This window comes from Acanthopagrus latus, chromosome 1 (genome assembly GCF_904848185.1).
Source record: "Acanthopagrus latus isolate v.2019 chromosome 1, fAcaLat1.1, whole genome shotgun sequence".
NCBI classification, from domain to species: Eukaryota; Metazoa; Chordata; class Actinopteri; order Spariformes; family Sparidae; genus Acanthopagrus; species Acanthopagrus latus.
In genome coordinates this window covers 27,419,932-27,438,553 of record NC_051039.1, presented here as the reverse complement: position 1 = coordinate 27,438,553, position 18,622 = coordinate 27,419,932, and the positions used below count along the sequence as shown (strand labels likewise).

The window sequence follows — 18,622 nt, the reverse complement described above, 5'->3', positions numbered from 1 at the left end:
TATTTCTTGTTTATAGTCAGTCGCTCAATTAATGCCGCTGAAATTGAGAAAGGAAAACATCATGTTCAAATAAAGCTGGGGACAGAAAGAACATAATGACTTCTGACACTTTGTCCTTATCTCTTTCAAGTGCTGTGGTCATCCACAGATTTTCTTGTTTTCGACTTTTCTCTTTATGTGAGCTTTGAATTTGTTTGGTTTTGTGTCCTCTTTTTTTCCATCAATCCATGTGTCTAAAACACTATCTTTTCCCTCATTTTGGTACTAGAATATGCTTCTACTCTCACTGCAGCCCGTCTCGCTCCTCTGGTAGAAAAGCAGAACCAAATCTTATGACTCAGTACAATCAACAGGGCGAAAAAATCCCCTCACACCCGCCCAAAATAGTTCTGTCCACCAGCTGACGACCAAGGACAGAGATCAAACCAACCACAGAGCAGGGGGGTCGGAGCAAGAGCAACAAAAGGGTTTCCTCTCCTAATCTCTGTTAAATTAGAGTAGACGAGCATGGCGGTGTGGGCTTCCTGGAGAGGATAAAGGGGCTCGAGTAGTGACTGGAAGTGGACTGTGTGGTTATGAAATTAATAATAAAGGCAGCATGGAGGGTGGACAAGTGCTGAAGCTCAATGTGTGTGTGAGTGTGTGTTGTTGCATGAAAGTCTGTGTGTGTGTGTGTGTGTGTGTGTGTGAGAGAGAGAGAGAGAGAGAGAGAGAGAAAGAGAGAGAGAGAGGGGGGGAAGCAGCAGTACAGTTGTGTAACATTGACATCTTGTGGCCAGATGTGTAAACTGCGCCATTAACCTCAAGTTGGACCATGAAAAGAAGCTGGATCCTGTCACATACTGCTGTACTACTGCAGTCACACCCACTGATGGAATGTACTGTGACTAAGTACTTTTAATCAAGTACTATATTTAAATATAATTTTGAGGTACTTCTTTTCTTCTGCTATTTACACCTCTGCTCTGCTACATTTGGGGACTCTTGTGCGTTCTACTCCACTACATTTATTTAATTACTTTTGTTTGTAGTTACTTTGCAGATTGCATCAGAGCCAAAGCAGGGCACACTGATATTTTAGGATATTTAATGTCAGATTTTTGATGAAGTTCACCCAAAAATGAACATTCAGTCAGTATCTACTCACTCCCCGTGCTGATGTAAAGTCATGTGAAATTTCCACAAATCATTTCTGGAGCTTTACAGCAAAACATTGTTGCATCATTCTCCGAAACAATAGCAGCAGATGAGGACACGCTAAATAAAAAAAACATAGAATGGCTCTATACTGCATATTGGTGTAATTCAAGTTATTTAAAGTCATTTCTAAAAGCCCAGAGATCCCAAATTGATTTGAAAAGCTGTAATGTACACCCTCTGTGTGTGGTTGAGCTTGTTTGTTACATTTTAAAAGTCCCCATCTGCTTTTGTTTTGGAGATCGCTGGAGCGCTAGTTTGCGATCATGCGTAAGAAATGTTGTCAACCCCAAACTGTAACTGACTTTCCATCAGCAAGGGGGAGAGAAAATAATGACTGACTTTTAATTTTTGGGTGAACGTATCCTTTGAGACAATTTGCGCAATTTCACTGTTACTGAAGCTATATTTAAAAATGACATCTTTACTTTTATTCAACTTTTAGCTTTACAGCACTGGGAATGCCACAATTAATGAAACTCACCTGAAAACCATGTGAATACATAGCCTTATAAATAATTGTAATTTATCACTGTACACTCTGTTCTGTACAAATTCAATTTACTATTGAAAAAAATTCAGTTTACTAATACTGTTTTATGGAGATATATCAGAATATATTGGAATGTTAATAATATAAATCTGTGGTTCTTAAAGTGGATTCCTTGAGGTGGTTCAAGGGAGTCTCCGGAAAAAATGGAAATAACTCATTGTTACTATAATTCTATCCCCTGGCAAAACAATGATAGAATGTACGAATATCTCGTAATAAAACATAAACAAGCAAAATTCTTATCATATGGGGGACCCTGGGGAAAAAAAATCTTATCTAACAGGTTTCCTTGATCTTATTTGTGTCAGTTTAGTGGTCCTTGACGTGTAAAGGTTTGAGAACCACGGATATGAATAACCAGATGGTAATGTGTTTCTGGCTAAACCACCAATGATTTGACAGGTCATGGTACTTCACAGTGACAAAGCACTGAGGCCTATTGATTTACAGTTTTGCCCACATGACTCGGACATAACGGACATAACTTGCTCCTAACAAAGTGGACTATATATCGAGTTCATTTTGTTGTGCTGTTCGGATAATATACCCTAATAACATAGGTTACATTGCATAGGGCCTATATAACCAAGCATTATATATCATCATGCATTGCACTGGAGGGAAAAAAATGTTCTGATGATGGAACTCCCTTCGTAGTGAGCAGTAATTGTTGAGTGACTGGATGATTTTGGAGTCACATCAGACTGTAATGGCAATAAGTCTAAACAAACAATCCAAACCATTACAAATTTGGAGACACAAGCGTGCTTTAAGAGAACTTGGTGTTTTGTATCTATGTTTTACTCTGTGCACTGTATGAAAGCTTCCTTTACTATTTACTCCTAGTTCCTTACTGCACTACTTGTTCAACCTACCAGCCCCGTTTTTTCTCTGTGGGTCTCTTAGTCTGGGGCAATTTGAATTGATTTTACTTTTAAAATGGTAACACAAATAACAGCGCCCCTCTCTGGTAATTACTTGCCCAAAATACACTTGAGCACGCTATGATAGATGGATGCGAGTGGCAGTGAAACATTAAGGCCAAAAGGGGGCGACAGAGGCCGATTAACGGTCTATCTATCTATCTATCTATCTATCTATCTATCTATCTATCTATCTATCTATCTATCTTTGTGACCTGAGCCTGCATGGTATTTCAGTTCCTTTCAAAAATAAGTCACTACGGTAAAATATTAAGTTTGCAGAGATATTTGAGTGTCTCCCTCATAAGAAATGAACTGAGTGTGCTGCTCTCTGTGTGTATAGGCTCTTCCGGTCTCTTCTCACACGCACGCACGAGCCCGCACGTCAAGTGGGATGCTAGAGATGCAGGTGTGTAAACATCAGTGAGCCCGCGGTGTGTCTCTGTCACAGCTCGCCAGGCCCGTCAGCACTGTTAAAACTGTGTGTGTGTGTGTGTGTGTGTGTGTGTGTGTGTGTGTGTGTGTGTGTGTGTGTGTGTGTGTGTGTTTGAGAGAGAGAGAGAGAGAGAGAGAGAGAGAGAGAGAGAGAGATTACAGTCGCTTAAGCCGCGTGCGCCTCACCCGTCCGCATCTCGCGCGCTCACCTGCCCTGCTTGGACTCCATCAGACGCAGCTTTCTCTACAGGGACCTCGAGCCATGCTTCTCTTGCTGTCCACCCGCCAGGTGACATGGATTAACTGACTTCGCTTTCTTGAGGAAGGTGCGGCCCCTTTTCTTCTTCTTTCTTTTTCTTTTCTTTTCTTTTTTTTTTTTTCGAAGTTGCTCCACATCCAGGACGGACGGGACGGCTCGCCCTGCGCTCAGGAAGGGGATTAGAGAAGGAGACAGGCGACAAGCTACTCGGTAAGGTCTTTACTGCTCGTTATTATTACAGACAGCTAACAAGCGGACACACACGGTCGACCAGTCTGGATAACTAAAGTGCCAAAAATTGATTTTCAGTAAACAAAAATTGTAAAAAAAAAAAATTTCCCTTGAGTGTGTCGCTGCAAGCTAGCAAAGCGAACGACAGTGCTTTAATTAGCTCACATTTGTTACACATTTGTTATTTGCTCTTAAAATGAAACAATAGAAAGACCACCATAATGCTCAAAAGTCTTGATTATTTCACAAACTGACTGTCTACGACAGTCGGGTGTACGACAAATAGTGAACATAATAAAATGGACATATTGAGCTTCAAAATAATAACATTTATCAATAAAGTCTATTATTACTTGTAATGGCTAACCCACAGGTGAAAGTTACCACCCGTTTACGACTGTACCTGTTTAAATCCACCTTGGTCACATGATGAAGGAGGGATGCACATGGAGGGGAGGAGGCAGGTTGATAAGAGGGACTTTTAAGCTTAGTAGCCCTCTGAGAGGTGGATTGTGTAGACAGGACTGGGAGGTAGTGCTCTGGATGTTTCACTTCAGCCGGATTAGACACAAACAGACTGAGGCATTCCCCAGCTCTCTTTAAAGCAAATGTCTTAGTAATTTTCAATATTCAACTACTGCTGAAGAATTAAAATGTGTTTTACTAATGCATCACTGCAACCAGAGACCTGAACAAGCACACACACAAACACTCATTATGTGCACACAGACAGTCAAACGCACACTACCACATGCAATTAACAGTCAGATCCAGATATTTTGCTGCATCATGCTTCGGCCTCTTGAAACACAGCACAGACAGTGCTGGTGCCGTTTTAACATGCTAATAAGTGGCACAATCTGATGCTGTTTGTGTGGCTCAGCTCTATGTGCATGTGAACTCTGTGTGCCCATGTCTGTGGGTGTGCACAGTGTATGCATGTATCTGCGTTTCATGAAAAGACATGAATACAAAGTGAGCCCTGACACTGAAACAGAAGAAGAATATGAGGCCAGCTGCGTTCTGTAGGCCCTCCCAGGCTTTACTAATTTATGATGTTATTTTTAGGCTCAGCTACATTTTTGATGCTTCGTATTTGTCAAGTTTAATACTGAGCGAAAAACTCTGGGTGTGTCTGTCAACCTCTTTGTACGTAAGTACGTGCACACATCCATACAGTACACACACATTTGCCTGCACACTTTCAGACTTACAGATGATGTGTGGAGATACTTTGAAGGGCCTACAGTACTAGATTGTTAGTAATCTTAATAATTTGTTAGCAGTTTTAATACACCACAAGTGCAGCGTTTAGCTGAAGTCCCTGATTGACACATTTTCCTCAGCTTCCTCTTCATGTCAGAGCCTTAAAGCTTTACACCCAAGGGTAGTAAGAGTCATGTTGTTATTTCTCCAAAGCAAGGAAATTACATATTGAACTTTTGACCCCAAAACTCAATGTCACTCTTCAAATTGAGCTATAATTAGTCTGCTTTGAAACCAGAATATTATAAGAGGTAAATCCCTTTAAAAGGCTCCACAAAACATTTGAGGATGTGAATGCGTTAGATAATCTTCAGAGTCTTCCGAGAGAGTGAAAACTGGTACTGCTGCCGCTTTTCTTGGCTTATCAGGACAGGATGGTGAATCACCAACTAAAGAGACTGTAAGGAACTGTTCTAATGAGGTCTAAAAGGTTTTAGGTCGGCCCTAATCTCTTTTGCCTCATAGACAGTGCTTTCAGTCAGTTTGGCTTTAATCTGAAACTCTTGATTAAAGGGTTTTCAGACAGCAGCACAAATAGTTCTGTATGTGCTTTTAGGGCAGTTGGCTCATCAGTAGCCATCCATCACTTATTATTCGATGGAGACAGAAAACAAACTGAAACCTGCCTGCTGAGTCAGTAAACTTTATATTACTTTAGACTGTACTTCCATAAAAATGGTATTTCCAGGAGGTTATTGGGAATTCCTGGCATCCTACATCATGAAGAACTGAGGGAAAACAGACATCTATTCTTCTGCTGTCAGGCAGACATCAATACACAGAAAGGGAAAGTCATGCACTCATCTTGAGCAATCTTTTTTTTTTTTTTTTTTGAAACAGACAGTTATCCACAAAATCATAAAACACATTTTCCTTTCACTAATAGTTCTAGTCGTCCATCTAGATTATTTTGGTCACACGCATTGATTGCAAAAAATGTGGACAGAGCAACCATGATGTCACCCAGAGGTTTCCAGAGCTAATGTTAAAGTGGGTGCAGCTGAGTACTGCCATCTTGGCAGTCCCCAACTCCACCTAAATACAGCTAATCTGAAAATGGGCTAATGGGTGGAGCTTAAGCAAGCAGAATGAAACATGGTTACTTAACCCACCTAGCTCCAAAGTATCTCAGGCTATGGAGCTTGCTAGTCTGTGTCTGTGTTCAGAATAGAATAGAATAGAATTACTTTATTGATCCCAGACTGGGAAATTATTTTGTCACAGCAGCAGTAGGTCTGCAAAAAAAGAAAGAATAAGAAAAAACACACTGCACATAACACAGATAGAAAGCAAGATGTATACAATACACAGTACAAACTTATAAACAATAATAATCTATACAACTATACAATAAGTAAACAATGTATATGAATGTGCAATAGCAGAACTAACATATACTTATGAATGTGTAATAACAGATGGGTGTGCAATAATAGAACCACTGGTAATATAAATAGATAAAAAGACTTTAAAAAAAAAAAAAAAAAAGTGCAGATGTAAACATGATGGTGACATGAGCTGAGAGAGTTTTGTATGAAGTGATGACTTGTGGCAGGAAAGAGTTCCTGTATCTGTTGTTAAGACAGCAAAGCTGAAGCAGCCTTTTGGAGAGGGTGCTCCGCTGTCTGACCAGTGTGAGGTCGAGAGGGAGAGTATTATCCATGATGGATAACAGTTTGTTCAGTGTCCTCCTCTCCACCAGTGTGGTGTCCTGTTTACAACCAATCACAGAGCCAGCCTTCTTAATGAGTTTGTTGAGTCTGTTGGTGTCGCTGGCTCCAATGCTGCTTCCCCAACAAACCACAGCAAAGAAAAGTACACTGGCCACCACAAACTGTTAAAAGATTTCCAACATCTTGCTCCACATGTTGAAGGATCTCAGCTTCCTCAGGAAGGAAAGTCTGCTCATCCCTTTCTTGTAAACAGCTTCAGTGTTAGATCTCCAGTCCAGTCTGTGATTGATGGTAACACCAAGGTACTTATAATCCTCCACCGCCTCCACATCCTTTCCCAGAATACGCAGAGGTTGGGAAGCCATCCTCCTCTGCTTCCTAAAATCAGTCACCATCTCTCTGGTCTTGCTGATGTTCAGCTGCAGGTGATTCTATCCAGTCCACTCCACAAAGTTGTCCATCAGTGTCCTGTACTCCCCCTCTTTTCCTTCACCTCCCAACAACAGCGGAGTCATCAGAAAACTTCTGCAGGTGACACGACCCGGTGTTGTACTGAAAGTCAGTAGTGTATAAGGTGAACAGGGAAGGAGACAGTACAGTCCCCTGTGGAGCTCCTGTATCACTAACCACCACATCAGACAGGACACTGCCCATACGGACAAACTGTGGCCTGCCTGTCAGGTATTCAGTAGCCCTTTTTAGATAGAAAAGGCGGCACATTTGCTCCAAGGTAAGGGCGGCAATGTGCCAGCCTGTCTTTCTAAAACCGAGGCGTAATATTTCTCCTTTTCCAAAGCCGCCTTGAGGTAGGCGTAAACATGTGACGAGTTGAGCCATGAACAGTGACATAGAATTTGTCTTCAAAGTAAGAGCTTTACATTATACCCCATTGGAGTTTAGAACTGGGTTCTTAGCGGGGGGCTTTTAATTCGAAAGTAGCGACCTTCTTTAGCTTGCCGACAAAACAACAAGCTAACACAACCAAACAGCTACAGAGACCGCGGAGACGCTGTACCTCCTGGATCTCTGCGGCTGTCCAGTTGTTCGTCTTAATGTCCGCGGGTGAAATGATGGACTGACTGCTGTGATCAGCTGTTTCTTGGTTTTAAAACTCCTCGGTTGTGGGTCGCACAACAGTGTAGGTCATTGACACCTCCACCCATCTCACCCACAGGCCGGCACATTTCCGCCTCTTTTTAGGTAGCAGGCGAGGCGGAAATAAGTGTACCCTCCAAGGTGGAAAATCAGTGGACCAAAACAGACCCCCAATTTGCCGGCCTCTGTCTAAAACCGCGGACCGAGCCGCCAAAAGGACGGGCAAATTGGCGGCTTGGTGCTCTGTCTAAAAAAGGCTGGTAATTCAGGAGACACTGGAAGTGTTGACACCCATCACCCGCAGCTTCTCACCCAGTAGCAGTGGTGGAATGGTGTTAAAAGCACTGGAGAAATCAAAGAATGTGATGCCACCACCATCCAAGTGCAAATGGGCTTATTGCAGCAGGTAGATGACAGCGTCATCAACTTTCAAGTGGGGCTTGTAAGCAAATTGCAGAGGGTCTAGCAGGGCTCTCACCTGAGGCCTCAGGTGGGCCAAGACCAGTCTCTCCAGCACCTTCATCACGTAAGATGTGAGGGCCACTGGTCAGTAGTCATCGAGGCCTGACAGCGTTGACTTCTTTGGCACAGGAACCAGGCAGGATGTCTTCTGAAGCACCGGTATTCTCTCCTGCCTAGGGCTCAGGTTGTCGAAGTGTTGTAGGACAGGGGACTGGCCTTTGATGAAAGTTAGCACTCACTACACTTTTACACTACACTTAGCATTTCACCAGATGTGAAGAATCAAGAGAGAGGATACATCTGCTTTTATTCCCCAAAGTAAAAAAATATATTTAGATCAGTACAAATGAAATACTTCCAACATGAAAGATCTGTGGACTTATTTGGTGCTATGAGCGCGAGAAGCTAAGTTCCATTTTGTCCCATTATATGACCTCGTAAATTCAAGAAAGGGCAGACATCTTTATGACGATATCTTCTAAACTCTGAAACTCACACCAAAAACATCTAGATGAAAAAGAGCACTACTAATAGGACACGGTAGATATATGTATCTTTGAATTTGGGGTAAACTGTCCCTGTAAGCTCCAAAGATCAATGCTTCAGCCTATTGCCTTCTTAGGGATCTTGAGGAAAATCTTAAGAACTTAGAATTTAAAAAAGATTTCAGAGATTTCCACAGACATTTTCTTAAATTCTGGCATGGTGCGGTACCACACCTTGAACCATGTCATTGCATATTAGTGTAGAAAGAGTATAACTATATATGTTTAAGAAGCTCTATATTGTCAAAGGCAATGTAATGTGTCCTTCTTTTATATGTGTATAGGTGTGACCAGTTACATGTAGGTAAAAAATATTTGTCTTTATGTATGCCACATATGCTCAGAGCATCCAGTACACTGCATTTTTAAATCCTAATGTCTACTTGATACTGGAGACAATCTGCTGCCATTCAGCACACTGTGCCAGTGTCTACCGGATGTGTGAATGAAGAGTCTCACTTGCTCACACACAGCTCCTCTCTCCACTCTGCTTCCTTTACTTGCTGAGATTTTTGCTGAACCAGTTCTTTTCTCTGCAGACTTTAATTCACTTGCAACTGTCTATAAATACTATAAAGACATCAAATGAAGTTTTCTGTCACTTCCTTGAAAGTCTGTGAAAGAAGAGATGGTGTGCTAGAATTTCCCTCTCTTTTAGTACAAATACAGGTACAAAATAATGGTAAGATGGTGTACCGTAGTATCAATGAATCAAAGTATCCTTCACCACGTTGATCACAAATTAGCTGGAACCTTTATCCAGTTTATTGTAAAATACAGATATCAGCAAAGTAACTATAGTACTAACACTACTGGAAGTGTTACCTCTAAAGACCAGATGGACCACATAGTACCACACACCATATCAAGTTCTTGATAGTATCGGTTTTAGCATTCTTACTTGTAGCCAAGTGATTATTGGAACCTATAATTTTCAAATTTCCAGCTATAGCTGTGTATTTGCCAGAAAACAAATGAAGTTAACCAGTTTAAAATTAAAATATCGCCCTTGAGTAAGCCCACCCAGTCCAGTTGCCGACATGCCAGTGATTTAACTACCCTCCTGAACAGAAAAGCCAATGGCTGTATATCTGTGTCTCATTGAGAAAATGTCATATGTAAAACTAACTGATGGCACCTCTGTTTCTCTATTTAATTTCTCTCAGTCTGAATAGTATCCCCCTATCAAGATAAAGGAACTAAGATTCTTTATCTGTTGCCATTGATAGGTTAACAATCGCATCAGTGAATTGAATAAATAGAAACAGGATGTGCAAAGTTAGATACATATGAATAAATATGATACCAGTGTTGCCTCGTATCCTATTTTCATATTTGCCATAAACACCCTTTTGGCTTTCTGAGGGAATGGAGATCGAATACAAATGTGTTCCTTGAATCAAAGCCAAACTTCTGTACCCTGAGACTAAATACTCATTATAGATTGCAATGAATTATGAATCAACTAATGAGAGTAAGGCAGCTTATCATCTCAATCACCATTCTGGCACTACATATAAAACCAAAGATCCTGAAAAAACACACCTTTCAAACTTTTTAACCCACAAACATGCATCCACTGTCAGCCACCCGCTGTCTGTGTCAGTTAAAAGATTGGCATTTACCTGAAAAGGTCATTCAGTTACAGCGATCATGTGTGTGTGTGTGTGTGTGTGTGTGTGTGTGTGTGTGTGTGTGTGTGTGTGTGTGTGTGCATGCTTGCAGGTCTGTCTCTAACTGTGATGTGAGCCGCTAATTGGATTGTGTCCTCCACACTGCTGCTCTTTGGCTAGAGAAGTTATGGGTTTTGGTTAGCGTTCAACAAGATGCTGTCACCTCACTGACTGTTGGGAGTGCAGTCTATTTCATGCATGTCATTAGTTTTATAACAACTATGGCTTTCTCAAATAGATACATTATATTGTATGTGTAATTCATAGCACAGTTTGAAAGATAAAAAAAAAAAGATTTGTCTCTCTCCATTCAGTACCATGCATATTTGCTCTGAAATAAGGTCCCATTGTGGTACACTGTGAGCAGAACAGTAAACATGTCAAGGAGGTAACTATTTTGTAAATTCTCGTGTAAAAATGTATAAATGGTACCGACCCGAATGTGCACATTGCAACAGTGACACATTGTAGGGATGCAGACTTGGTCTGTCAGCTTGTCTGCAAAATTTCTGCCATAGTTTCATTGCTGACATGCCTGCTGACCTCTTGCCCTGACACATCCCCATACTGCCAATACCATTTATGTGTGTACTGCATCTTTTGGATGTCTTGCATTCATTTCTGAGGACATGCCCAACCAATGCTCAGATGGTAGAGATGCAAGTACCCTATGTCTCTGGATAAACATTGACAAAGAGGATAAACAGACGTAAAACAGATGCAGTGAAAATGAGGCTGATATGATTTTCCCAATAATGTAAGAATAATGTAGCTCATACATTTGTAGGATTAATTAATTCATTATTTTAATTTGCTGTCAAATGTATACAAATTAAAGTCTGTTTCTTAGAACAGTTTTGAACATGGAGTGAAGCATTTTGCATTTCTGCTGGTAGCAAAATTTTGCATTAGCCACTATGTATTAAGAGCAGGCTGAACAGAAATCTGAGGAACAAATAATTAAAGATTGTCTGTGCATTTGCTATTATTCAGCCAGAGACACATACAAAGAAACCATTTAGAGGCATAACAGTCTGCACAGACAGACATGGGTGACAAAAACCCAAGCAGTGTCCTTAACACATACTTGCCTCATGGGGAAACTGGTTTGCTGCACAATCTCAGGGTATTTCATCACATCACAACACTCACCACTAGACATACTCATGCACGTACCCAGACACATACCACTTTGCAACTAATTAAGTCTTAGGGAAGAAAGAAGCAGAAAAACATAAAATAACATGGGAAGATTATCTGGACATCGTTTGTAAACAAGTGGTCAAAGTGGATGGGGGATAAGGTGCAGAACCTGTTTGCTTGCCAATGTTACAGTTTTTTTTGAGAGTCCTTTTCTGTGCCTCAGTAGCATTGCCAAACCAGCAGATGATGGAGTAGGACAAAATACTTTATGTAAAAGCATTGTAAAACATTTGGAGTATTTTGCTGTAATTTGAAAATACACAGTAACCTAACCCTCTGATATAATTAAACAAGCTGGGAGACTATCTTTGTGTAACATCAAGATTGTTGGTAAAGGTTGGCCTTCAGTTGGGAATTATCATTGTGGGAACAATCTAGAGTAAGTATTGTAATGATCACTCTCTAGACAAGCATTGACCGGGGTAGGCATATAACCTGAGGCAGTCACAAAGAGCTTAGCTGGTAACCATAACATTGGTCTGTTTACAGATGAGACATTAGCTTTGGGCATTTTAGATACAGTTCTTCTTCTTTTAATCTGGACTTCCTTAATGCAACCTAAAAGTACCTTCACACCTGCTGTACATGTAATCCACCCACCCAGGTATTTTCACAATGAATCCTTCCTTTTTGCCTTTAATCTGCTGTTCAAAAGTTGTTCTCAGTAAATGTCTGTAATAGGCCCTTTTCAGAGCAGACACACAGGTGTGACCAATGACGTTAACAATGGCTCCATCCTATTAAATGTCTCAGTAAGCATTGTCAGCGAGTATGCATGCACAATACCACAGCACTGGAAGTGGCTCACCTAAATATAATGCAGCTTTCATTATTCTTATAAATTCCACCCGTGCTTTTCCTGCTTAGACAACTCAAAATGTCTGCCGTGAAAGGTTCTACATAGGGATGTCCCGTTCGATCATGTGATTGGAAATCAGGGCTGGCCTATTCTCATTATTTTTTATCAGATCTGAAATATTTAAAAACAAATGGGAAAAATAACAGCTTAGTATTTACTACCGTTATGTGATGGTACAGAGTCAGACCGTCTCAACGCCACACAGAAATAACGCATGCAGCATGAGGTCAGTTTGCTGCAGTGACACTACTAGTTGAATTTTGAACGTGGACCCAAGCCTAATTTTTAAAAAAAAATGTTTTACATCAGGGCACAATTTTTGGCAGAGAGCAGACGTGTGTGTAAATAATGCGGAAATAACTTAAATACGACCATTTTACAGAGGGGTAACAAAAGAGCTGCATTTGACACTACACATTTGATAGGTATAAAAATAAGAAGCAAACACTCAAAGAATGCAACAAGCACTCGCGGATACTTTCAAAGGGACAGAGAAATATCCTCGACACAGCGACATGGCCAAAAATATTACAGAGAGGGTAATTAAATGAATCGCTCTATATAACCAGCTCATCTCCGTGATATAGGATCAGGATTTTCTTTGTCACCTGGAGAGCATGTACAACAGGCAATTGAGGAGATGCTGAGTGTGTGTGAAATAGACAAGCAACGCGTCCATGTCATTTTACATGACAACGTGAAAATATGTAAAAAGTAGTGGATGATGTGGAGGTACCAAGCGTGGGCTGCGTCCTCACACACACTTCAGCTGGCTGTACACAAGGGTCTGCAGCATCACAGACTCACCTGCTACCACAAGGAATGTGGTAGGCCAATGTGGCAATAGCATATGCAGAATAAGGAAGAGCCATATGAAAGTGTGATGGCAATTTCATTTTTTTAGTGAATATGTATGTATATGTGTTTGCACTGTGGGGAGAAGCTAGAGCCCCTGGAAAGAACACATGCAGAAATACATACAGCTCTACATCCACCTGGCCAGTAGATAGTTTAGAACCCTGGACCTCCTTGGTGTGAGGCAGTAGTAGTGGTGTAGTGTAGTGTAGTGATCTCAACACTTCTTAACAGAGTTCATGTGAGTGACTTGCAGATGCAAACATTCAAAGAGTTATAAACTAACACAAAGTATTTACAAATTTTCATTTTCACTTTATTGAACCTCAAATTATATTTTGGAAATCTGATTCATCCCGATTTTTACTGTATTTACAAAATAAACAGAGGAATTCCCACACTTTGAATAATGGGTTCTGGATCTAAAATTGGGTTTCTACTTAATTATGTGTGTAATACACATAATCCCAGTACATGATAATGTTTGCCAGAATGTTTACTTCAAAGTCAGTTACTTACAATACCTAAATTAGCTTCTTATGTAAACCCCATGTGTGCTTTAAATGGGTTATAACACTGAGGATTGATCACAAGTAGAATTTGACTACCGGGTGTGACTTTTGTGTTCTTTAGGTTTCTCTCCCCGACCCATCCTACCCTCACTATCTTGTTCCATTTTTGTATCACTCACCTTTCCCTTTCTTATCTATCGTCTCTGCTACTGCATGTGTTTCCTCCCTCTCTTTCTCTCTCTCTGTCTCTCTCTGCCTCAACGTCTCTCTTCCTCCCTCATTCTCTGTCTTGGGTTCTTCGTCGGTATGCCTGTTAGTTGTTCCTGGTAGAGTGAAGCGGCTGCATTATCTAGATACATTATTGATGCACGCAGCACTCTGACTAACGCGCACACACACATGCACACATACACAAACTCCAACCACTCACTCACATAATAAAAACATACATACTCTCATAAAATCAAACACACTGTTACACGTACACACCCGTACACCACCACGAAGAGCATGTGCCTCAGTTTGTTTCTGAATGTGAGTGGGAGTGGTAGAGAAAAAGAGAACGACAGCACACGTGCATTCTGTTTCTTTGTGGCTAAGAATGCACAGCTGATTCTGCCCAACTTCATCTGTAAGAAGACATGAAACAGTCATTCTGTTTGAAATGCACAGGACTAGAATTAAGCACAACATCTGCAACCACATGCTGAGCTAATAGCTTAGCGTTGTGTGCTTGTTCAACACCCTGTAGTACTTCAGGAGAAGCTTTAAGAAACAATCAGTCTTTTAAAATTAAACTAAACTAAAACTAAAGAGCAGTCAGACAGGAGAAATTTAGAACAACCAAAAAAGAGAGGAGACAAGAAAGAGTTATGAAAGAGAAAAGTACTGAGGAGTAACAATTTGAGTGGCGGGGAAGGCGGAGGTAGTTGAGGGGGGTGCAGAAGAGTTCCCAGCATCTCTTTTCCCAGCGCTTTGTAAGGGCCTCATTAAATATGGATGGTGTTTGGAGCAGAGCAGGGGCAAGTGGGACTCCACAAACAGCACAAGCAGCCCAGGCAAGCCCATCCTACTGCGATGGAGCCTGGCTGTCTTTTTCGCCTTGTCTGTCTCTCCATCCTGACTCATTCCTCTGTCTTCCCCCCTTTCCCTCCCTCATTCATTTCCCTTTTCTCAACCTTTCTCTCTTCCCTCAAGTGTGTCTGTCTATCAGCTGCTCTGATGACAAAGTGCATCCATTTTCACCGCTCATCCTGTCTGTTCTGGTCTTTTCCCTCCGCTAATTTCCTCTGTTCTTCATCTGTTCATCCTCCTTCCCTCATCACTGCTCATTTCCCCCTCTTCACTCTTTTTTTCCTCCCTGTGATGATTGCCCAGTTGTTTGATTAGTGCCTATGAATAAAGAGAGAAGCTTCCCCTCCATTGTTTACTCCCCTCTTCATAGCTTTCTATTCCTTTTAGATAATTTTAAATCATGTGTGGTGCTTGACTGATATTCCTACTGCATGTATCTATCCATCCATCCATCTGTTTGTCTGTCTGTGCACTTTTCCATGCACAAATCAGACTATTTTTGGCCATGCAAAATCATTCGGACTGTGATTCAGCCCCACAGCATATCCTAACCCTTAATTCTGTTGTTGTGTCTGCCCTCAGGAGATGAACACACATCAGGCCGGTCGTCTGCAGCAGAATGATGGACGGAGAGAAAGCAGAGCGGGACTGTAACTGGCGCCTTCATGGAGCCCTGATACACAGGGCAAAGAGCAGGTGTGTGTTTGTGTGTGTTTGTGTGTGTCAGTCTTTCTAAGTCGGTAAATGCAAATATGAAACAGATTTATTTTTTTATGTGTACACAAAAACAAAGATGCTGAGATAAGAGGATTAAGAGAGCGTGGGATAAGGAGAGAGTTAGACAGACAGACAGTGAGAGGGAAGTGAGTAGTGAACCAGAGACAGAAAGAGTCTGTGTTATAGTTTTAGTCAGTCTGTTACTCTGAACAGACCTGTAAGGTTTGGCGAAGCTCAGCGTAATCTGGCTCAGCGGGAGTGACGCACAAGCTCACCGTCACAGCATGCAGACACACTTGGTAATCCCATTTGCCTGCTCTGTGTGTTAGAGTCTGTTTGCATTCAGAGCATTATACAAAGCTAGTTTATGGTGCAAGCAATGGAGGCTACACCCGATATTATTTGGAGGAAACATACTTACAGTTTAAAGTATGTTCATGTTCAGCTATACTCAGCCCTGTCTCAGTGAAATCATTTTTGTATACTGCTAAGTGGCTACTGCAAATACATTTTGAGGTTAACAAAATGGCAACCTATGCTTTCTATTAAATCTTAGGAATATATGTTAATTATATATGTTAGTACCTGGCAAGATGCAAAGATGTTGATACTGAACGTAGCTGTAACATGTTCACTGATGATGTCTAATTTTGTTTTCTTCCAAATTTTTTACAATAAGCTTGTCTATCAAGTGACCCCTGCATTATTCATCTTATATCATTGTGTTCTGGCACTGGAGGCACTTGGTAAAGGTTAGAAATACGTCATGCTCTGACGTAAGATTTTTGGAACAACAAGAAGTTCTCTTGTTGCATAAACCAGTTGCAACAGAGAGAAGTCTGGATGTGAACCCCAAATCTGGTGTCACAGTTCTGCACTTTTTATTTCCGCCATAAACCCAGACCACCTTCGTGCGACTCCAGTGTGGTACAGTGTGGGCTCTTTCAGATCAATGCTGAGCTCCTTAGATTTTCCCATTGCAGTGTTTGTGGCTGAGTCTAATGGGTGTATCAGACAAGCCCTATTTAAATGGCCCCAGTAAAGTCATCGGGCATTGTCAGTCATTACTCGCAGAAATGAAGGGGTCATGCTAAAAAGCAAATTTGATTTACACAACTTTCAAAATTGACAGTTTAGGTTGCTCTATGTATGTATTTTTGACTCAGCAAATTTAGATTTAATCAGCGTTGCAGAAGATCTATAATAAATCCATTATTGAACCAAACTTCATGAATGTTTTTGTGACAAAGTAGTTTGTGTTGTGTGCATCCCATCAAATAAAAATGAGAGTTGTAGAAATCAGTTGAACTCAAGACTGCCATGATATATTGTACATGGTGTTTATAGGTGTATGTAATGTCAAATACAGTGTTTTTTTCACTCGTGTGTTTCTATCATGTGCATAAAGATGGTGAACTGACTGTTGCTAGAGGAAACTCCAACAGCATTGCAGAAGTTGGGTTTATATTCTTTGTCAAAGATCCTTTTTTGATTTGTTTGAGAAATGGTTTTATTGGGACATCATAACAGCCCTAGTTGCCATACTACCTAGAGAAGCAAATAGCATGTCTTGGTGGATGGATGGTTGAATAAAGCACAAGACAAGTGACTGTGACTTGCATTCCATGTGGGCAGAGGCTAATAAAACACCAACTTAAGGAAGAAACCTGGTTTTGGTGAAACATTCAAACAGTGAATGTGTCCTGTCTCCTGTCATTGTTGGCCTTTCACTATTTTACAGAGAAAATGATTGTTCCCTGATCAACTTGAAGTGTCCAAACATAACCATAAAAGTTGTAATAAAGTGTTTTTCAGTTTTCACAGGTAGATAATGAACGAGAAGAAATTAAATGTGTTAACAGAGAATATTCTTCAGATGCAATACTTGCAATAGAACAGTTTTATCACTGATGAAAAACATTATTTTACTTGTATTACTTTGACTATGACATGTATTTGCTGTAGTGGTATAAGCCACCTACTGTAGGAAACAAAATAGAATAAACCATCTTACTGAGTGTTTCACCCTCTGATGTCTGTCTGGATATAAATATGGTTTGTTTGTCTCAAGGCAGATTAATCTCTGTGGTACACTGAAACTTTACACAGCATCTCTAAGCTCTGTGATGAGATTCATTAAATCAGCAGCTTACGTGGCTGTTAGAGGACAACCAACACAGCTCATTGTTTTTGATAATGCTCATATACGCTGCTGCTCTTTCCACCAACACATACTGTTTATTACTCATTACAAGAACATTGTTCATATACATGTTAACATAGCACAGAGAGGGAGTTAACTGTAATGTTAGGATGAGGAAAAATACTCTACACTGTAAATTATATTGCTTTTTTGTATAAGTGTTCATGATTTTTATGCGATCAGTTTTCACTGGCATTCAATAGAAAAAAATATATATTTCCAGTATGTGTGAAACACAGGAAGATGTATGGATAGAGGGAGAAGAGATAATACAGTGAATAAATGAATGAATGACTGTACAGCAGCGAACATAAGTATGGGCAATGGGCATAGTCTGTAAGTGCTGCTGCAGCCCTATCACTCACCTTGTCTCAGTGTGTGTATTTGTCTGCACCAGTTTAAGAATGCAGCATTCTCAAAGCACCTCTCTGCTGGGAGATGACGTTAGGGTTTCCTGCAGTGCATTATAGCCACCAAGCCTAAGACAAACGACCACGACTGCCTTTGTTAGAAGAAATAAAACTTTGGAAAACAAAGCAGAGGAACACAAGAAAAGGTCACTTGCACTATGTAATGAGTTAAGCAACTGTTCGGATACTGGTCTGATTTAGCTCACCTGGTGAGTAAGATTGATCACATTGTAAGCTAACTTTTTTTATGACTTTGGTAAATTTGATGAAAACCTAGAAATCACCTTGTGTGATTCTCTGAGGGTGGAGGGTTAGGGTTGTTTTGCAGTTATGAGTAAGAAAGAGTGAGAGATAAACATGTGAGAAACCTGATTCCTCACACATTTAAACAATAATCAAATAGAAAGACAGGGAGGAAGACATGCAAGTTAGGGATTACATGATGAGGAGTTGGTTGGATTTTAAAGAAATAAAAAA

At 40.6% G+C, this 18,622-nt stretch overlaps 1 protein-coding gene across 2 annotated transcripts in view; it reads left to right on the top strand.

The window, feature by feature from the left end:
• Positions 1-3,289: 3,289 nt before the first annotated feature.
• LOC119022845 (FERM and PDZ domain-containing protein 1) overlaps positions 3,290-18,622 on the top strand; it is a 44,091-nt gene continuing 28,758 nt past the window's right edge. Inside the window, exons 1-3 of one of the 2 annotated variants that reach the window (XM_037104224.1) lie at positions 3,290-3,577; positions 4,667-4,751; positions 15,398-15,511. The gene's annotated coding sequence lies outside the window, so the exon portion shown is untranslated. The remainder of the gene's footprint in view (positions 3,578-4,666; positions 4,752-15,397; positions 15,512-18,622) is intronic. The other variant, XM_037104216.1, reaches the window with a different exon arrangement.